The sequence below is a fragment of the Leptidea sinapis genome, chromosome 26, assembly GCF_905404315.1.
Source record: "Leptidea sinapis chromosome 26, ilLepSina1.1, whole genome shotgun sequence".
NCBI lineage: Eukaryota > Metazoa > Arthropoda > Insecta > Lepidoptera > Pieridae > Leptidea > Leptidea sinapis.
This window is the reverse complement of record NC_066290.1, coordinates 2387808-2409109: the sequence shown is the minus strand read 5'-3', so window position 1 is coordinate 2409109 and position 21302 is coordinate 2387808. Positions and strand designations below refer to the sequence as shown.

The following is a 21302-nucleotide window of genomic DNA, read 5'->3' as shown; positions in this document are numbered from 1 at the left end:
CAGTAATTTGTAAGAATTATTGTGTTTCGGTCTGAAGGGCCTCGTAGCTAGTGAAATTACCGGGAAAATAAGGCTTAACATCTTATATCTCAAGGTGACGAGCGCAATTGTAGTACCGCTCAGAATTTTTGGGTTTTTCAAGAATCCTGATTAGCACCGCATTGTAATGGGCAGGGCGTACCAATTTATGAAGGTGTACGAATTTATTTTGATAGCAGATCTTGGTGGTACTTAATTAATGTTATGACAGTGACCATAATTTCTAGCCGTCGGTAGAATGAACTTTGCAGACTATCTGATACGGGGAAAAATCAACTGTGGGTTACCCTAATTTTTATACCCGTCAAGCAAGAAATATACGATAATTTTCAATTGGAGTAGCTTTATTAGCAATTCCCCTTTCAGAAAAAGTTCGAGTATGGCGTTATAAAGTTAAAAGTTACGATGGCGTAAGTTGTAAGCAAATTAATCAATGACGTTTATAGAACCGTCATAGAACGTCATTGAAATTAATACAAATCTGAGAGGCAAAATAACTGTGAACAGATTGCATACAATTTTGAACTTACATAGCACCACTATTGATAGTTGAACGCCAGGGTTCTGTTGGAACTTGGAAGTGCCAAACCGACAATCTTATACCCTAACTGGGAAAAAACGTCCGGAACGTAAATCTCTTCATGTACGTCGAAGCGTTGATAAGCGACAATATCTTGCTGACTGATTCTTGGCGGGAACTCCAAACGTGGCGGTCGATTTAATTAGTTTTACTGTTATTCGTTAAAATATATTGCGTTAATATTACCAAAACTTATTTTAGTCAGTGTAAATAATTGTACATTTTGTTAATTATTAAAATGAATGAACCGGAGGACCCAGGTGGAACGCCGAAACGAACCAAAATTGTTCGAAAAAGAGGTGCGAAGGAATGTGGACCTGAAGAAGGCGGCGGTGAGGATGACTTTACTCCGTTTTTTAAGCCAGGTTATCTGAGACTTTATCCTGAACACTGTACAAATACAGACTTCAAGGTTTTTGTTGAAAGCCAGGACCAACAAGTTAAACTTGGAAATAAAAGCCCAGTGTACTTAAATCATATTTTTACTTCAGAGGTGAAAGGTGTGGTAGCTTTACATAGAGTCAATGCCAACAAAATTGCGGTTGTTTTCAAACAATACAACACTGCAAATAATTTCATAACAAATACTGACTTTTTAACAAAGCACAACTTGAAGGCGCATATTCCTGCAGCGCATATAGAAAAAACTGGAATTATCCGATATGTGCCTACCAACATTTCGAACAAAGATTTATATACGAAACTGTCTTCGATCTATGAAATTATTTCAGTGAGAAGATTCATGAAAAAAGTCGGTCAAAGTACTGTAGGTCTTGAGACTGTCAGTATAACTTTCTTATCAAATGTTCTGCCCGACAACATCCAATATGACCTATTTTCGTTCCGGGTGTTTGAATATGTCCCGCCGTTGCAGCAATGCTTCCGGTGCTTCAAGTTCAACCATCCTGCGAAAATTTGCAATGGTAAACAGCGTTGCTCAATATGTGCTGGGGAGCATAATTTCAGAGACTGCGATAAAAAAGAGAACTTGTGTTGTGTCAATTGTAGTGGCCCTCACCTGGCCATTTCCAAATCTTGCCCAATTAAAATGAAGAAAATACTTGAAAAAAAGGGTAACATTACTTATGCCTCTGTGGCTAATACAATTAAGTCATCTGATTTTCCGTCTTTACCTGCACATTCGAGCAACATTGTTAAAACTCTACCATCAAGCCAAAATGTATATAAATTAAATAAAAATGTAAATAAAACAGTACCTGAACCTAACTCAACTTAAGGCTCAAATTGCAAACAATAAGAATATTCTGATGGCAATGGTCCAAACTTTAGTTGAATTGGGTAATAAAACAGATAATGAACCTGTGACTACACTGTTCATTAAAGACTTACTTTTAAAAAATTTGTCACATTAATGGACAGTACAGTACAGAACATACAGCAGTTATGTATAGCTCAGTACAATATTCAAAGTATACATAGGAAAAAACCCTTATTGTCTAAATTTTTAGCTGAACAAAATGTTGATATCTGTTTACTCAATGAAACCTGGCTGAAAGACAATCAACATTTTAAAATTTCAGGATATAATTCCCACTATCATAACGCCCGAAATGAGCATGGTGGAGTAGCAATTTTGATTAAACCATATTTTAAATATAATATTATTCAAACCAGATTTTTACCAAGACATTCAGACTGTGGCATTATCATTATATGTAAGTGGTAACCAATTAACGATTTTATGTGTATACTGCCCTCCCTCGAATGGTAACTTCAGAATAAGTAAACTGCGTGATATAATTAGAGATTTGCCTAAACCAATATATGTGGCTGGAGATTTCAACGCTCACCATGTGGCATTTGGGTGTATGACCACGAAAAGTCGGGGTCATCAGTTATACGATTTAATTGATGAATTTGATCTATGTATCCTTAACAATGGTAGCTTCACTACTATGAATTATCCTAACCGAAATCCATCCGCTATTGATGTCAGCTTTTGTAGTGCTCCAATCACTCCACTATGCGAATGGTGGGTGCATGATGATTGTATGGGGAGCTATCATTTTCCTACGCTTACTCGTGTTTTATAGTCCGTTGATAGATACCAAATTAATCCTCCCATTGAAAAATTCTTATACAACAAGACAGACTGGACAAAATACAATGAGCTGTCAATAACTGCTTTTTATAATTTTGAAGTTAATAATGAGAATCCATTACAGTCATATGACGAATTTATCAAAAGGCTTGATACACTTAAGAGGGATACTGTGCCAAAGTTTGTCAAAGCAAATAACTATCGTTGTAAACCTCCAGCACCTTGGTGGAGTAACACATGTGAACAGAGTGTTATTAAAACTTATGAAGCTTTAAAACTGTACAGAAGGGACCCAACCATTGATAATTACATTAATTACAAAATAATTGATGCTGTTAAGAAAAAGACTATTTCAGAACATAAGCGCAATGGTTGGGCGAACATCTGTAATAATTTTAACAGAACTACACCTGTTAGTATTATTTGGAAATACATCAAGTTATTTAAACGAATAAAATGCAATAACAGAACATATAATGACGAATTTGTTGTCCGTCTCTTAGAAAAATTATCTCAAAATGGATGTAGGGTTATTGATAATCTAGAAAGTTATTTTCAAATTAATAATAGCCTTCAGAAGTCCAGTTTCCTCATAGAACCCTTTACTTGGAGTGAGTTTTGTACAAGTTTACAATCCAGACGAAACACAACCCCTGGTTTAGATGATTGTCCAAAAATACAATTTGATCAAAAACCTAAATGAGTCCGTTCAAAAGAAACTATTAGCTAATTTTAATGCTCTTTGGCACTTAAAGAAAATTCCTAAATCTTGGAAAACACAGTGTGTAATCCCTCTACTTAAGCTTGACAAGCCACCTGAAGATCCTAACTCATATCGTCCCATATCATTGTCATCTTGTGTTGGGAAGCTTAATGAAAACATGATAAAGATGCATCTTGAGTATTATGTAGAGGTGAACAACATCATTCCACATGTTCAATATGGCTTCCGGAGAGGCCGAAGTTGTGCTGACAGCTTCATCTCTCTCTTGTCAGATCTGAAATATGCCAAAAAAAAAAAATAAGTCCAGTGTTTGTGTTTTTCTGGATGTTCAAGGTGCGTTTGATAATGTAGACCCTGGCATTTTGGTTCAAGTTCTTTCTGATATTGGTATACCAGGCATACTTTGCCATTGGTTATTTAATTTTTTAACAGATAGAATTTTGTATGTAAGGCATAATAATATTCTCCATGGTCCAAGAAGGGTCTCCAAAGGTACAATGCAAGGGGCTACATTATCTCCATTGCTGTACAATGTATATACAAGTCAAATTCTTAATTTTGTAAATATAGGTGTAAATATTTTACAATTTGCAGATGATCTTGTACTATATTGTACAGGCCATAATGTTGATAGAGCTGTAAATAGTATAAATAATGCTTTAGATCAATTGTACATATATTATAATGACAGGTTGGCTCTACAGATTAACCCCAACAAAAGCAAGGCCATGATTTTTAGTAAAGACTTTCCCTCTAATGGCATACTCTACAATAATCATTCAATTTCAGTTGTACCTAATCATAAATTCCTGGGTGTTGTCATTGATAACAAACTTTGTTTTGATTTACACATCAATCACATTATAACTAATTAATTCTCTTAAGGGCTTAAATATTATAAGATATTTAGCTGGTGTGACTTGGGGTGCAGACCCCAAAGTTTTAAGTATGCTATATAAATCTATAGTCAGAAGCCACTTCGACTACAGTTGTTTAGCCTATTCAAATAGTAGTTGTGTAAAAAAACTAGACATAATTCAAAACAAAGCTCTGCGAATTATTTCTGGGGCTATGTGTTCAACTCCCATACGAGCTATGGAAGTTGAAACCAAAATAATGCCACTGTGTCTTAGAAGACTTCTGCTAATAGAAAGATATTTACTAAAGCTGTTATCTGGTAATGATAATGTTCTCAAAAAAATAGTACCTTTTCCTGTACAATGCTTGGCTCAGCAGACTTCGGGAGGTGATCTTTTACAAGGTTATTTCCCAGTTCTACCTCTCATTGTACTGCAAATGAATGAAGATTTTAAAAATGTAATTAAACAATCAAAGTGGACATGCTACTCATACCCATATTCCTCTATTATATTTGAGACCAATATTGTTACTAAAAAAATTTTTAATAATTGTGAATTATTAAGTTTTCTTTCCAACAATAACTACTATACTTTGTATACAGATGGTAGCAAAAGTGAGCTCTTTGTGCGCAGTGCTGTTTATGATCCCCAATCCAAGTTTGGTCAAAGTTTTCTTCTGGACCCTAAGTGCAGTGTTTTCACTGCAGAGGCCCTCGAGGCCCTGAAGTGGATTGCACGTATAAATAGTTTTAATAATTTTTTAATTTTAACAGACAGTTTAAGTATGGTCCAAAGTTTAACCAATCTCAGATTTGACTAAAAAAAAACTATATATTGTATAATATAAAAAAATTGTTATTTAGTTATGCACAAAAGGGTATAAAGGTCTCTTTCATGTGGATTCCATCACATAGGGGCATAACAGGAAATGAGACAGTAGATAAGATTGCACGTGATGGAACCAACATGTTGGATGTTAGCTCCATAGTAAAAGTACCTTTGACCGACTGCTATCAATCTATTGACAACCAGGTCAATAGTTTATGGGCCGAATTTTGGAAACAAGACCAAGAACAGAAGGGTAAATGGTATGGAAATATTCAAGCAAACTTACCTGTGGCACCATGGTATAACAAATTGAAAATGGCCAATCGGGACTTTATTACGACTATAAACAGACTGCGTTTTGGTCACTCCACCGTCCCGGCCCACCTGGCTCGGTTGGGCATAGTGGAGAGTAGCTACTGCACCTTCTGCAATAATTCTGTTGGTGATATCGAACATTTCATATTTAAATGTGAGTGCTTTTCGTTTGCCAGATTGATTCTTGTCAGTGAAATTAGTGAAATAGTGCAAAATCAATTGACAGTGCAAGATCCCTCCCGCCGCCTGAGTGATATGTTGAAAAATAGATCCTATTACGTGCCTCTATATAAATTCATCAAAAATACAGTTGGGAAATTATAATATACCTAATAAAAATACCCAAGACTAAAGGTCTAGATACCAGGCCATAAACTCCAAAAAAAAAAAAAAAAATATCTTGCTGACTATTATTTATATATAAATAATTGACAAGTATTGAAAAAGGGCGGGAAACTTAAGATCGGTCGCACGTAATTTTAATAATTTTTCATTTTATTTTTAAATTTCATGTAAATATTCAGATATTTTGATCAGATAAGTTGTAGTTTGTATATATTTTAGTAGTTAGTTTTTATTAAAGTGTTAATTTGTGTAAATTTCATCCTATTGGTAAGTCTTCTTTTCTTCACTTTTCTATAATATGATGGACCCCCCGGATGATCCTATAGATATATATGATGATATAGGTCATGTAGTGACAATCTCTAATAATGACGAAGGTAGCACTATGGATACAGATGGTTCTGTGTCTCAGACATCTAGTGGCCGTAAAAGAGTGTCAGCTCGACCCAGAATATGCAGACACTGTAATAAAAGACGACGAAAACACCGTGGTGATAAGAAAGATATTAAGGAAAGTGATTGCAAATGTGTAGACATTACTGACAAACAAATTCTTTCCAAAGTCGATTTCTGCAATAATTCTTCTATAGTAGTAGAGACAATACAAAAAAATAACACAGACACTCCACAACAGCCACAGCCCCCTGTTGCAAGGCTGTTATATAACTCATTAGATGCTGCTCCTTTTGTTGTACACATTCAGAAACAGTATTCATCTCCCGATGATAATGTTACTTTACATCCAGTTACGACCAAATCGTTTTCTCAAAAGAAATTCTATTAAAAATATTGTGAATGGAAGTTTAAAAAGGATAGGCCGGAATAGGTTATCTATTTCTTTTTCTAAGTACCAAGATGCAAATGACTTTGTTGAAAACAAAAATTTAGAAAATGAAAAATATAAGGCTTTTATTCCATCGTTTTCTGTGAGTAGAATAGGAATAGTCAGAGGAGTACCAGCTGAGTGGTCTGAAGAGGAAATAAAAGATAATGTTTCTGTTCCTATTGGCTGTGGTCCAATCATAAAAATTAGGAGAATAAAACGAAAGATGATGATTGATGGACAAAACCATCTTAAATGTACTGAGTCTGTGGTATTTACTTTTGATGGACAGTTTTTGCCTAAACGAGTATATATGTCCTACACTTCTCTTACTGTAGACTTGTATATATATCCTACTATTCAATGCTACAATTGTTGTCGGTTTGGTCATGTGAAATCTCAATGCAGATCTAAACCAAGATGTTTTAGATGTGGTCAAGGACATAGTGGTGATAACTGCTCTGTTCAAGATGATTTTATATCTTGTTGTTTATGTAAAGGTTCCCATATTGCAACTGATAAAAAATGTTTAGAATATGAAAGACAAAGAGCTATAAAGGAATCAATGGCTAAAAACTTTATTTCCTATTCAGAAGCTTCAAAGATACATCCATCTGTCTCTCGAATTTCATATGCAGATACATTACTCTCATCACCTAACATCACTCCTAATACTTTTCCAACCCAGCATCAACATTCAACACCTAAAGCTATAAACAATACTTCATATAAAAAAACTGTTTTTGTTAAACCAAAGCCTCCACCTACACTTAGCAAAGGATATGACAAATCTGCTCACCAAGAAATTTTAAGGGATTTTAATATTCCCCAACCCTCTAATGGATGTGCATTAATTAACAAAGAAAATGAAAATCCTTTGGAATCCTCAGTTATTGATCTAATTATTTCTCTTATAAAATCTCTTAGTCAATCGAATGAATTTTCACCGTCCAACGCTGCCTTATTAGTTTCTGCAATTACTCAAATTTATAAACCAAATAATGGACAAAGTTCTTCAATGGAATTGTCAAAGCATCACTCCTAAAAAAAGTGATCTTATTTATTTATTAAATAAATATAAACCTTATATCTGTGCTCTTCAAGAGACATGGTTGAAACCAGGATCTTTGTTTAAGATTCGTGGTTATTCATGTCTCAGAGAAGATCGTGTGGATGGGCATGGCGGAGTAGCCATGCTTGTGAAACACCCTCTTTCCTTTTCTCTCTTCTCTATTCCTTCTCACAGTAATGATTTTTCTATTATTGCTGCTTTAGTTGAAAATATCTGTTATGTATCTATTTATATACCTCATCCTTCTTCTGCAATCTTAAATGAAATTAAAGATATTATTTCCATTCTTCCGAAGCCTTTTATGATCCTTGGTGATTTTAACTGTCGCCATGAATCCTGGGGTTACTTATCTTCTAATAGTTATGGTAACACATTAATAGATATATTTGATTCAGTGAATTTGTGTATATTAAATGATGGTCGTCCTACACGACGTTCTCATCCTGACGAGGGCCCAAGTGCTCCAGATTTAACAGTCACTACACCTAATCTTGCTTCTTCTTTGTCCTGGGATCCATTACGATCTACTTTTGGTAGTGATCACTTCCCACTATTATTATCATTTCCAACCTGCAATAATAACAAAGTATTACATAATACTTATTCTCCTCGTTTAAAATATAAGCTTAATGATGTTGATTGGGATTTATATAAAGATCTAATAAAAAACAAAATTATTACACTTCCAAAAATTAATCCAGGTACAGAATCTCAGTGTGCAGATTCTTTAGCAAGAATCTTTATTGAGGTTGCCAATGAGATATTTCCAAGTAAAAATAGCTCTTTGGGTTTTATTCCTTCTCCTCCTTGGTGGGATAACGAATGTACTGAGGCAGTAAAGAGAAGAAAATATGCTGAAATTACATACTGTCAATGTTCCACTGATGAGAATTTTGAAATTCTTACAAAGAGTATGTCAGAAACTTCAAAATTGCTAAAGAAAAAGAAATTTGATGGCTGGAAAAATTTCTGCTATTCAATATCACCTGATGTCAAACCATCTCTTGTATGGCAAAATATAAGAAGGTTTAGATCTGCATACAAAGATTCATCTCCAAAATCAATCCCTTTTCATTTAGTTAATAGCTTTTTAGATAAATTGGCTCCACCTTTCGTTCCTGAAGACTTAATAATTGGTTACCCTGTAATAAATATAAATAATGATAACTGTTTTGGTTTAAACAGTATATTTTCTCTCACTGAACTAAAAGGTGTATTGTCTCATGTTAAGGATTCTGCTCCTGGACTGGACGGTATTCCGTATTCCTTTATCTCTCATTTAGATGATGATGCTTTATTTTATTATTTATCTCTTATAAATTCCATAGTGACACCTGGTAACATCCCCTCCACGTGGAAACGTCAAGAAATAATTCCCGTACTGAAACCTAATAGATGTTCTTCAGACCATTCTGCCTATCGCCCAATCGCACTTTCTTCTGTTTTGATGAAAATTACAGAACATCTTATAAAAAATCGTTTAGAATGGTTTGTTGAGCATAACGGTCTATTATGTGAATCCCAATTCGGTTTCAGACGTGGGAAAAGTACTATTGATAGCTTAAGTATATTCATTTCTGATATTCAATTATCATTTTCAAATAATAAATCAGTAATAGCTGCGTTCTTAGATATAAATTGTGCCTATGATAATGTCGTTATAAGTATTTTAAAGAGTAAGCTTTTACAACTTAATATACCTCTGCTATTAACAAATTTTATCATAAACATGCTTTCCGAAAGATACATAATCCTGAAACTAGATGACAGGAAGTCAATTACTCGACTTGTTTCAAAGAGCCTCCCCCAGGGATCAGTACTTAGCCCAATATTGTATAATATTTATACACACGATTTAAAATCATCACTTAATAGTGTAAATGTTCTTCAGTATGCTGATGATCTATTAATTTACTGTCGTGATATTTCTATTGAAAAAGCTAGTTCTTCTATAACACAACCACTGATAAATTTAAAAACTTGGTTGGACTTAAATGGCCTTGATCTATCACCTGAAAAAAGTACAATAGTTTTATTCACGAGATCAAGAACTCCTCCTAATATTTCTATATTTTATGAGGGTTATCAGATTCCAGTTAAAGATAATGTTAAGTTTTTGGGAATTGTCTTAGATTCGAAACTAACTGGTATCCCACATTGTGATTACCTAAATGCTAAATGTGACCGTACTCTTAATATTTTAAGATGTCTGTCAGGTGTTTGGTGGGGTGCGCACCCTTTTTGCATGAAATTGTTACATAATGCTCTTATAAGAAGTATATTAGATTATGGTACATTCTTGCTGGAGCCTGGTAGTGTTAAGGCATTTAAAAAACTAGATCTCATACAGTCCAAAGCTTTACGAGTAGTTTCTGGTGCTATGCGGTCAAGTCCTATCAATGCTCTTCAAGTAGAATGTGGTGATCCTCCACTACATCTACGTCGTCAATATTTAGCAGACAAATTTATATTCCGATCTTTTCAGTTTCTTAACCACTCTCTTTATAACAAACTTCAGAAACTTTCTCATTATATAGATTCATCTGCATATTGGTCAAATAAAAAACCACCTTGTCTAATCAATAGTTCAGTAGTTAATTCATCGATCCATTAATTATCCTCTTTTCAGTACTAGCTTTGAAGCATTAATGCTGCTTCCAGAAATTAATTTTAACTCAGATTTAAATAAGCACGATATTAGTACAAATTTTTCGTTTAATCTTCTTAAAAATACTGTTTGGGTTGATTACCATCATATTTACACAGACGCGTCTAAACATTCCTCCTCGGATCCCGTTGGTGTAGGTGTCTATCACGCTCAATTTAAAATATCACAGAAAATTAAACTACCTCCGGAAACATCGGTGTTTACTGGAGAATGTTATGGTATTTTTAAGGCTATTGAATATATTATTCTATTTAAACTTCCAAAAACAATAATTTTCTCTGATTCAAAAAGTGCCTTACAGTCTCTCAATAGGTTCCCATTTAAATCAAAAAACATTTCTTCTGTTGTCATAGAATTAAGAAATCTATTAAATAAATGCAATCACTTTGGTCTTTCTGTGTTGTTTGTATGGATCCCCAGCCATAGCGACATTCCTGGTAATATAAAAGCAGACCAACTAGCTAATGAAGCCGTGGTCGATGGCGACATTTTCCCTTATAAAGTTTTTTATCAGGATCTAGGTGCTCTTCCTATAGTTCACCTTCAGGATTGTTGGAATAGACTTTGGACTGAAACTGGTCAATCAAAAGGCAGGAAATATTTTAACCTTCAGCCACTTATTTCATTTAAACCATGGTTTTTCCGTGCCAAATGCAATAAGTTAGTATGTTCTTCTATCATAAGAATACGTTTGGGTCATGTTTGCACTCCTGTTCATCTTAACAGATTAGGCATTGTATCTACTGACATGTGTGAATGTGAATCTGATAAATGTGATCTAGATCACATTTTCTTTTCATGTTCTCTATACGACCGCTCCTCATTCCTGAATGATCTAATATCTCTTAATGTTCCTTTTCCTACCTGTATATCCTCTCTAATTATGTATCCATGTAAATTTTATAAAATATTGTCATCTTTCATTCTTCAGAATCATATCAAAGTTTAAATATTTGTAATGTTGTGTAAGTAGCAAGTATATATTTATGAAATTTTTAATATCCGTTTCAATCCTCTTTCTACTTATCTGATCCTTTCCCGTGTTCCGTATCCTTTTTTAACTTAGTTTCCCAATCTTTTAATTTACGTTATTGGCAAAAAGTAAACGCTATTGCCAAAAGAAGAAGAAAAAAAAAAGTAAGAATTATTGACATTTGACACATTTCTGACAAATTAGGTACATTGATTGTTTATTGAGCGAAGTGAAGCGAAATTGAGCGGAGCTCCCACCGGGTGAATCCAATTGATTTCTATGTTAAATTGTTTCTCGGCTATTTCAGGACCGATTAAAAAAAATTGAACTCATAGAAAGCTTTCAAAAATTTTTAGGTTATTGTCGAGACAGAATTTCGACTTGATTCAATAATTATGATGAATTAGCATAACTTTCTCATGTGCAATGTTAGATACAAAATGTCTCGCGTTTGCCTTATTTTCTTATGATGTTGATATTGTTCAAAGTGTTAAGTATGGCCAGACGTATGTTCAGGCAAAAATCCAGAGTGATTCGACTGCCAGGTTCTTAGTTATTGAATTTGCAAATCAGCACAAGTTTCTCATGTGACCAAATAAGGCGCTAATTCCTCATGTTTAAATATGGCGCCAATTTCCAAAATATTATTTTTATTGTTTTTGTTTGAATTAATTTTGTTTTGTTTTTGTACACAGACCTTAGTTTACCTCGCTTCGCTCAAATATACGCCACAGCGAAGCGGTACCTAGTTTTATTGAACGAAGCGAAGCGGAGCTCCCACCGGGTGACTCCAATTGATTTCTGTGTTAAACAATAATATTACAGTATTAAAAGAAGTAGATATGTCACTAGCGCGCCGAAAATGAATCGCCTAAATGGAGACAATTGGTCCCTTTGGTCGTAGTCGCTCTCTCGTTACGAAATCTCTACGGACGCGTTTGTTGTTGACAGAATTGCTTACAATTTCATATAGGTACAACATTAAAATGTCATCTTATATATTATATTTATATATTATTATTATTATTATTATTATTATTATTATTATTATTATTATTATTATTATTATTATTATTATTATTATTATTATTATTATTATTATTATTATTATTATTATTATTATTATTATTATTATTATCTTTTGTTATGGGAAGATGCACTTATTACGAAAGTAAAAAAAAATTAATAGAATTACATTATACAGTTAAGAAATCATGAATTATAAAATTTTATTTGATTTCATTATTACTCTAACAAAGTAAATATGTCGCCATGACAACGAGACTCAAGTCTCGAGTGCGGACATAGATTAACGTACAGAAACGACGAAATATTGATGCTGTCTGTTGCGGGATGATCGAGGTAGTATATTTTAGGAAATGATGACAGTGAATGTAATACGAAATGTAATAATTTTTAATAAACAAGTGTGTATATAGGTAGCTGAACTATCAAACTTCAAAAACAAGTTTTAGGGTAGGTCGCTACCTACCCTAAAAGGGTAAGTCCGCTGACTTAAACAGTGAGTGCTGTTTGCTTACGTAGGAGCTTTTTCAGTAACACTGTCCCTTTCGGTATAACCCTTGCTAACTGTAGAAGAATCAATGGATCATTTTCTTCTTCTCCCATTTTCTTCTTGTAATAAAACCTCAACAAAAAGATATTCATAAATAGTATAAGATACAAAAAATAATAATTGTAACCTTAAAACTTTTTGGGATCAATCGCGATCGTTGGTAAAATTGTAAAAATGGGACCATTACTGTACATTTCGGTTTTGTTTTGTTATGTCTGTATGTTTTTTATTATTTTATGTACAAATAATTGATATCATCAATGTGACTATATATAATAATCAATATTAAGTTAAATTTCTATAAAATTAATGACATTTTATTTACCTAATTCAATGCAGTTTTACTTTATAACTTTTACTGCATGAACTCATAAATGTATCGTATTTTAGGCATAAATCATGGTGTAAAAAATCATATTTGATGAATTATTGTATATTTTTCTGTTCAAATACGAAGCAATTAGCAAATTAGATTTATCTCTTTTTCGCTTGCGATAATTGCATTAACTATCCTTCTTTGACGTGTAATCGTAATTTAGAGTGCTATTGCAATGTTAAGTTTTTAATGTGTGCGTTAGTGTATCATTTATAAACACCGAATGTTAACTAGGTAACCGATCTATACTTTTAAATATCATTGTGTGTTAAATTGTTTCACGGCCATTTCTGAACCGATTTAAAAAAAATTTGAACTTATAGAAAGCTTTCGAAATTTTCTAGGTTATTGTCGAGAAGGAATTTTGAATTTCGACTTGATCAATTATTATAATTAAAAACAAACATGATTTATAAAATTATTCTAAATTAGCACACGCTATTTATATTTATTTAAAAATCCCATTGATCATATCTTGTTAGGATTAATTTGTTTTGTTAATGTACACAGATTTAGTTTATCTCGCTTTGGTCAAATATACGCCGCAGCGAAGCAGTACGACGAGTGATTGCGGCATCCTAGTTTATTTAGAGCATTGGTAACAAGGCCAAATCAAACCAAAATACAATAAACTAATATTTAAATAATATATAGGTTAACTGCAAAATTACATTGACGTAAATGCAAAACATAATGACATTTACAGTACCCAAGTCCCAAAGAGAATTTAAACACTACGTTGGCAGTACCTTTTTGATGGTAATGAAGATAAACTTCTTTGACTATTTAAGGTAGTGCGCGCACTACGACTTCTAAAAATAAAAGGTTTCTGAAATTTTTTGACGTTTGCGACATTTTTTTTTTATTTCTACGTCCATTATTAGAACAGGCAAAGGGTTCAAGCCAATACAGCCGTATGCGTTAATATTCAATAGTTTATTTCACGATTTTTATAACATAGTTCCTTCTACAAACGTAGAATAGCACGACGAATAAATAATTTTAAGGATTTGTTTTGTTACGCCAAAGAAGTATAACTTCTTGTGTGCATGCATAAGTATACACACACTTTTTATTTTATTTCAGGCAGTGGAATTCAGTGGAAACTGCTCATTCTTTTTAGGAAATCAGTAAAAATTTTATTTTATAATAAGGAACTTCGTTCCTATCCGGTGACCCACGCCACCACATGGTTTTTTTTAAATAAATGAGCAACACCAAGACTTATAATATAATTATGTATATAGGTACCTACTTACATGATTTAAAAGCAAACAATTTATCAATGTCAGTAGTTGAAGGTACTACAAATTGCTGCCTTTCATTTAAATGTCTTAGTTAAGAGTAATAATTGAGAAAAGAAGTGCTTATTTGACGGTCCAAGTTTAGTATTTCAAACAGTTAATTATTATTACCCCTTACGCGTGAGTATTAAATACTCAGAGACTGTGGTTTTAACCTGTTGCGACTAATAGAGTAATAGGGTAAAATATATCTATTGACATTTACCAGATTTCTAATAGTCGTACTTAGTACCTATTTTCTAATAGTTTGTAATATTTATAGTGCTATTTGTCTTCGGAGCTGTGGTAATGGTCTAACGAAAATAATTCCAAAGTGATAGCTTTTAAGCAAAATTAATGATTTGCTACAAGCTTACATTAATATAATCCAAAAATATCTTGGGTATTTATTTAATTGGATCTATCTAAGTCTGAATGTATATGTTTTTGAGTACCTTCCGATAGTCAGGGAAGTTGGAATTATTTATTAATTCAATCACAAACGAACCACGCACCTACCAATGGTGGCAAATCACCCGCCATCACAATTTTAATCTGATTGAGAACCAAGACGATTAACGACAAATATATGAATTGAATTTCAAACCGACTTAAGTCCAAAACTGAATTTTAACTCTGACCATTTTATACTCTGTGTTATGGGAAGTGGGTAATTAAAGATATGAATAAACAAATTATATATTGTTGTTGAGGGCTGTTATTTCTGTTTATTTATGCTTCAGGCTATATTTACAGAAGAGCGAGTTATATTGTTTTGTTACTTGTTTAGGAATTTAATGAACTACGTACATAATATTATAAGTAATTACTTGTATAAGTTTCTAGAGGTACTTTATTGACTTTTCTAATACAAGCCTCAAGCAATGGCTGCATGAGTCAAATAATGCCATGCTTTTCCAGAGGTATCCAGGGTTTATCGTAGAAGCTGGTTGCCGAGCTTATTATATAATTAATAACTAATGCAGAAAAATGGAGGGCTAACATATCTATAATCTCATATTCTCACTGCGGGATACCGCAGCGGAGACCGCTGTTCTGTTAAGCTTTGCTAATACTTGAAATTAGAATGCCGGATTGCGTAGTAAAGCTTTGTGAAAATAATATTACAAGAAATAAGAAAGACACTGGGATCACATATCATTAGTAAGTATTTAATATTTTAATAATTTCAATGTAAAATAGCACGAAGCGTTTGTTACAAAATTTGAAAGATGCCATTGAATGTCAAGATGTCACGCACACAAGCATCTAATAGTTGCCGTAATAAAAAAAGCTAGTCTAAGCCTTGACAGTAATTGCACTATTTCACAAACTTCGACGCCCTTCAGACACACAGTTGCTTGGTGTCAGAAAAAGGTGTCGCTGTGGTGCCCAACAAGCCACGCAACAAGATTCCTGTGTAAGGTACATTCTATCGGATAAACGGTACCTACAGTGTCCTAATATGAACATTATGATCTAATATATTAGATTTCGGAGCCATCAGAGAGTGGACAGCGCAGGGTGTCGCTAATATAGACCGCCCGCATTGACCACCCGCAGAGCTGCCATTGTTCCGCGCCACTTTTATTGATTGTTCTAGTGTTGGGATCTGTATCGATAGTTGATACACAACTACATATTTTTTTTATATGTACTAATAATATTTCATCAAAAGTGTGATCATATAAAAATACATACTTTCAAATACTTACATACAATTGTTATGTCACAAAGGCTTACGTTCACTGAAGATGTTAAAATACATCAGCAAATTTGGTAAAATCTTTTATGTTTTAAATCATTCAATTTGATATCTAGAACAATAAAACACTTTACACAAAAATTTAATTAAAAAAAACTATTCACAATTACCTAGTTTTTAATAATAAACAATATTGAAGTTGCAGTCTGTAGGTTAGGTGTCCAAGAAGCTGGAAACATTAGAATTCTTAATGGCCAAACGTGTTCTCTGACAGAGTAACGTGCCAGATCTCTAGTCGACCATCAAATCCATGAGGCGACTAAACGACTCAATATTGTGATTTAAGTGATAGAGTCGACGGAACTCAGAAACCAATCTCTCGTTAGAATTGTATCTTGCATTATGTTGGTTGTATAAGGTCCATTTCTATAGGATGACTTAATAATTGCTGATCTAGAGTATTTTGCAACTCTCTTCGCAACCGTGTATAAAAGACACAAAATACCTACAGTTGATCATAGATTACGTATTGAAACACCATCTAGGCTGAGGATCATAGGAAACAAATACGGACCCTAACCCACCGGCAATAGTAGAGTTAGCATACGATAGATACTATTAATTATTGGCTATCTTTGGACCGTCTCTGCCAGGACCTAACATCAAGTCCTGGCAGAGACGGTCCAAATCAATCAAAGTCAATTTAGTTACCTTTATCATATTAAATTCACTACTCTTTAAACATTATCGATAAAAATGAATACATGTTTTTATCGACACAATCACTCAACTAGAGCACAGCAATCAGTGTCAAGCGAAGCGACACAACACGACCCATTAAATGATTCAAATTAAACTGTTTAATTTATGTTTTAAACTTCATTAAGCCGTCGAGGTTAGCTGCACGTACGCGGTGCGCATGCGCAGAATTCTGTGGGGAGGTGTTTGTTGTTGACTGAATTGATCCACAATTTTTGTTCGTATGAATAGCAAATAGTATCTTACCGTTTTAAGCTATCATCCCAGTATCACCTCTAACGTTTTGCCAATGAAGAGTTGCTCGAATTTCCAGAGTTCTATTTTTCTTTATGTTTCGAGAGGAGGAAAATACATTTACGTATACAGACACCGAAACGGGGCCCATATGTTGGGCTCGTGTGTAAACACCCCATACCGACTATAAGCCTCCTTTGTGCTGATAGCCCTAAGCTTGAGATTGACCTACTCTCAGCGGATACTCCATAGGGAGTGCCGCTTGCGCCTATCACCCCAAGAGAAGGTTGCCCAACTGCCAACTGCCCACTTGCCCAAAGCCAACCTAAGGTGGGGTTTAGTGGGTAGGCTCCTAGGCTTAACGTGAGTCCCACATAACCAAGGCAGACTTAGGCTGCGTTGGTATGCATGAGCATTCACCACCTCTCTCTCGTCGTTATCCCGGAGGGTAGCCCTTTCCCTTTAATTGGGCGCAAAAAAAAAGATTGTGCTATTACGCTCGGCTGTGAACTCAGTGAAACGAAAACACTAGTGTCGACATAAACACACCGTGTTAGGTAATAGGTTGGAGAAAATGTTTCTTCGCATCTTATATGAAAACACAAAACATTATTTTCAGATTTTATTTCTGGCTTTTTGCCATCTTGTAGGTGATCCATGATGCAGTTGGTTTGGAAATTTTGGGGCTTCTAATCAAAGTGTAACAAACAGATAGTTTTGGCAGTTATCTCATGATGTTGACCTGACACTGCCTAAAGAATACTGAAGAGACTGAAACATTTGGGAAATATGAAGGTGCAAGGACTGGGCTTTACGACGGAAGCATTAACATCTCTCATCAATTATACTTAACAGCCGAAAGACGTTGGTTAGATAAAAATCTCCCCCAAAGATCTCCATGACGATCGCTCCTCATCCAACCTATTCCGGCAATATTGTGGAGGGGCTGCCAACACTGCGTCTTTCACTACGTGGTCCCTATTAGAGGACTTTACTGCCCCTGTCATCTGTCATTAGAGTTATATGCCCTGTCCACTACCACGACAGTTTCGTTATCGTCCGGGCTATCTTGGGGTGGAACAATACCAGAGGAATTACAGGAGAGTTGGCGGCCTTTACGGAAGGTTTACGCGTTTTAGAGGTATCCATGTGGTATCGTCCTGGAAATACCGCACAAGGAAGTTCATTACACAGCTTTGTTGTACGTGGAAAAAAGTTCGATTAAACCGCACTGTGGGGTACCGCCACACATCCATATGGCGGGGATAATATCGGCGGCATGAATTAGCTCTTCTGAACACTCACGTGGGCATATTTTACTGTCATAATATTTTAATTAGTTATAATACCACAGGCTCATTCCGTCCCTACTCTCATAAAAAAAAACAATCAAACATGAAGCACTAAAAGCGACAACTAAAAACATTTTTTCGGCATTCATTCTTATAGTATCTTATACTGCCTACAAAAAGAAATGGATTTATCCAAATCCATTAGAAATTTAAATATTTCTTTTCATACAATTTACGGTAACTATAATTGACTTAATATGTTTTAAATCCGAGATGAGCCTTAAAGCTCTCAAAGGAACCGTTAAAAAATGACAAGTTTTAAATCTGGTAACGTTATAATCCGAATTGTTCTGTGTTTTTATAAATACAACGGGCACTTAAGCTTTTTTAAGTTAACGGAATTTAAATTTATTATTTTTGCTCGGAAAGTCTTAATCTGTCTAATCCATTCGCCAAAAACCTAACAATATAATCTACTACTTATTTTAACGATTTTAATAATGACGATATTGTGTACTTTTTTTTTATATTAACTGGCTCCGTCGACTGAATGTCGACGATTCGGCCAACGTCAAGGTGGAGAGATTTTTTATTTTAATTTAGCTGATTGAAGTATATAAAGAGCTGATTTAAAAGGAAATGATCGGTTGATATAGCTGTGGTTTTTTTTGTGAACTGAAGAATAGGCAACAAGAGTTAGTACGGTTAGTAATAAACACCCATAATATTGTGTATTACTTTATAAACGCCTTTTCTGAAATTTATAGATTGACTATTATTTCATATTAAAATCGTATGGAATTATGAATCCATTATAAATACCAACTATTTCTGTCTCAGATTTTAAGGATGGTCATTAGTAGGCCTAGGTTTCTTCTAACAATTAATTCAAATCTATATAGCTATAGCTCAAAAATTAAATATGATTTTCTTTTATGACACTAAGGGACGAGACGAGCAGTTGATGGTAATTGATACGCCCTGCCCATAACAATGCAATACGGCTCGGGATTCTTGAAAAACCCAATAATTATGAGCGGCGCTACATTTGTGCTCGTCGAGCATGCTAAGTCTCATTTGCCCAGTAATTTCAGTAGTTAAAATAGCTAATTATATAAAACATTTAATAAATATAAAATAAAACTAAGTTATAATTATTAAGAAAGTGACGATAAATAGTGAGATAACTTATCTATGATGTATTTACAAAGATTTCTATCGGTGTAAATAATAGAGCTATTTGTGTTTCCCAAGATCAACCTTGCTATTTTCCTCATCGAATCTATTGTTAAAAGGAGTTCGTATTTCAATGGCTGTTTCAGTCGACCTTTGCCACCATGCATTAGAGGCCGTTAAAAACAAACACGAAGTGGCGATCGACGGGAAGGTAAAGTGTAGGATTAAACAAATGTAGTAACTAGGTAATGAGATCTCGAGAGAATCAATAAGATTGAGGGGCTGGCTACATAAAACCGTGCGGGAGATAATTCCAAAAATACTACGAGTATTATCACTGCATATTATAAAACAAAGTGCTCCGCCGCGTTTTCACTAATGGATAGCATGGTTTTTGAAGGTAATTTTTTAAGATTTATAGATATTTTTGTATACATTAACGATATTTGTTGTAGGTGACAAAAAAAAGTAAGCCGTCTGGGAGCTTTCAACGAAAACCTTTTAGATATAACAAAATAATGTATAGTGGAATTGTGTAGGTATCTTATAAAGGTCTACGGAAAAGTCCGCGATGGCATATGTGTATCTCTTAAGGGTAACATTCTATATCCATATTAATACTTTAAGAAATAGGCAATGATAAAGCGGTATTTAAAATCTGTTTACACAAATCATGTCCAAGTCAATCATACTCCTTCTCATGTCCAAGTTACGTCAGTTGGTGCTGGGCTGCTGCTTCGACTGCCGAAGACAGCAAGGGTCACAAATATGTTGGTCTCAGTGAGTCATACATCTTTGTGCCGTTTGGTGTCGAGACACCTGGCCCGTGGGGCCCAGAGGCGCGGAGAATGTTCAAAATACTATCTTCGCGCCTCAATAAGGCCACTGGAAGCCCAAGCGCTGGCAGCAATTTCGGTCAACGGATCAGCCTTGCTATCCAACGCGGCAATGCTGCCAGTATTCTTGGTACGCTTCCACGTAATGATAGTTTTAATTTTATGTAGTCGTAGTATTGTAAATATAGTAATAAGATTTGTTTTGTTTGAATAATAAATAGTAATACGATATTAACCCTTATCATTTTATTACTATACATTATAAAATGATTAGAAATACGTTATTGTTTAATTTTTAATTCATGAACTTTGAGTACACATTTCCGAATAGTATATATTTGTTTTCTATTGACAGAACAGCGTCTGTCAGTATTAAATATATTAAAGCTAAAAGTGCAAATATGTCAAAAGAATGGAATTATTTTCATAAACGTAATTTATGTTCTAAAAATTGATTACTTAGGAATTATTTTTGAGCTCTGTATTCTCTTTTGAGCTCTTTTGAAAAGAATACAAATAGTAATAAATAGAACTATTTTTCTGCACGTAACTTTTATTTATCGAAGTCCAAATGAATTCTAAATAATTGTTGGATATTTCAATATAAATAATACTGTCTGAATAAACTCAAAGGGTAGACTAGAATTTCATCAGATGATTGTAGGTAGTCTCAAAGCTACTAATCTACATTAATCTGATGAAATTCATCTAGCTGATGAATTAAACGCCTTTGTCAAAACGTTACAACTTGATTGATTACCGCTAACAGGTTTCTT

General features: G+C 34.1%; 2 long non-coding RNA genes across 2 annotated transcripts; both read right to left on the bottom strand.

Annotated features, from left to right (window-relative positions):
* Window positions 1–1085: 1085 nt before the first annotated feature.
* On the bottom strand, window positions 1086–5588 carry LOC126972401 (uncharacterized). Its single transcript, XR_007731130.1, has 4 exons — window positions 5380–5588; window positions 4613–4695; window positions 3498–3679; window positions 1086–1524 (listed from the first exon to the last, which is right to left on the bottom strand). It is a non-coding gene; the product is annotated as an uncharacterized LOC126972401 (long non-coding RNA).
* A 1878-nt stretch (window positions 5589–7466) lies between these two features.
* On the bottom strand, window positions 7467–8972 carry LOC126972403 (uncharacterized). The gene is made up of 3 exons (XR_007731132.1): window positions 8635–8972; window positions 8330–8502; window positions 7467–8218 (listed from the first exon to the last, which is right to left on the bottom strand). It is a non-coding gene; the product is annotated as an uncharacterized LOC126972403 (long non-coding RNA).
* Between the last annotated feature and the right edge of the window lie 12330 nt (window positions 8973–21302).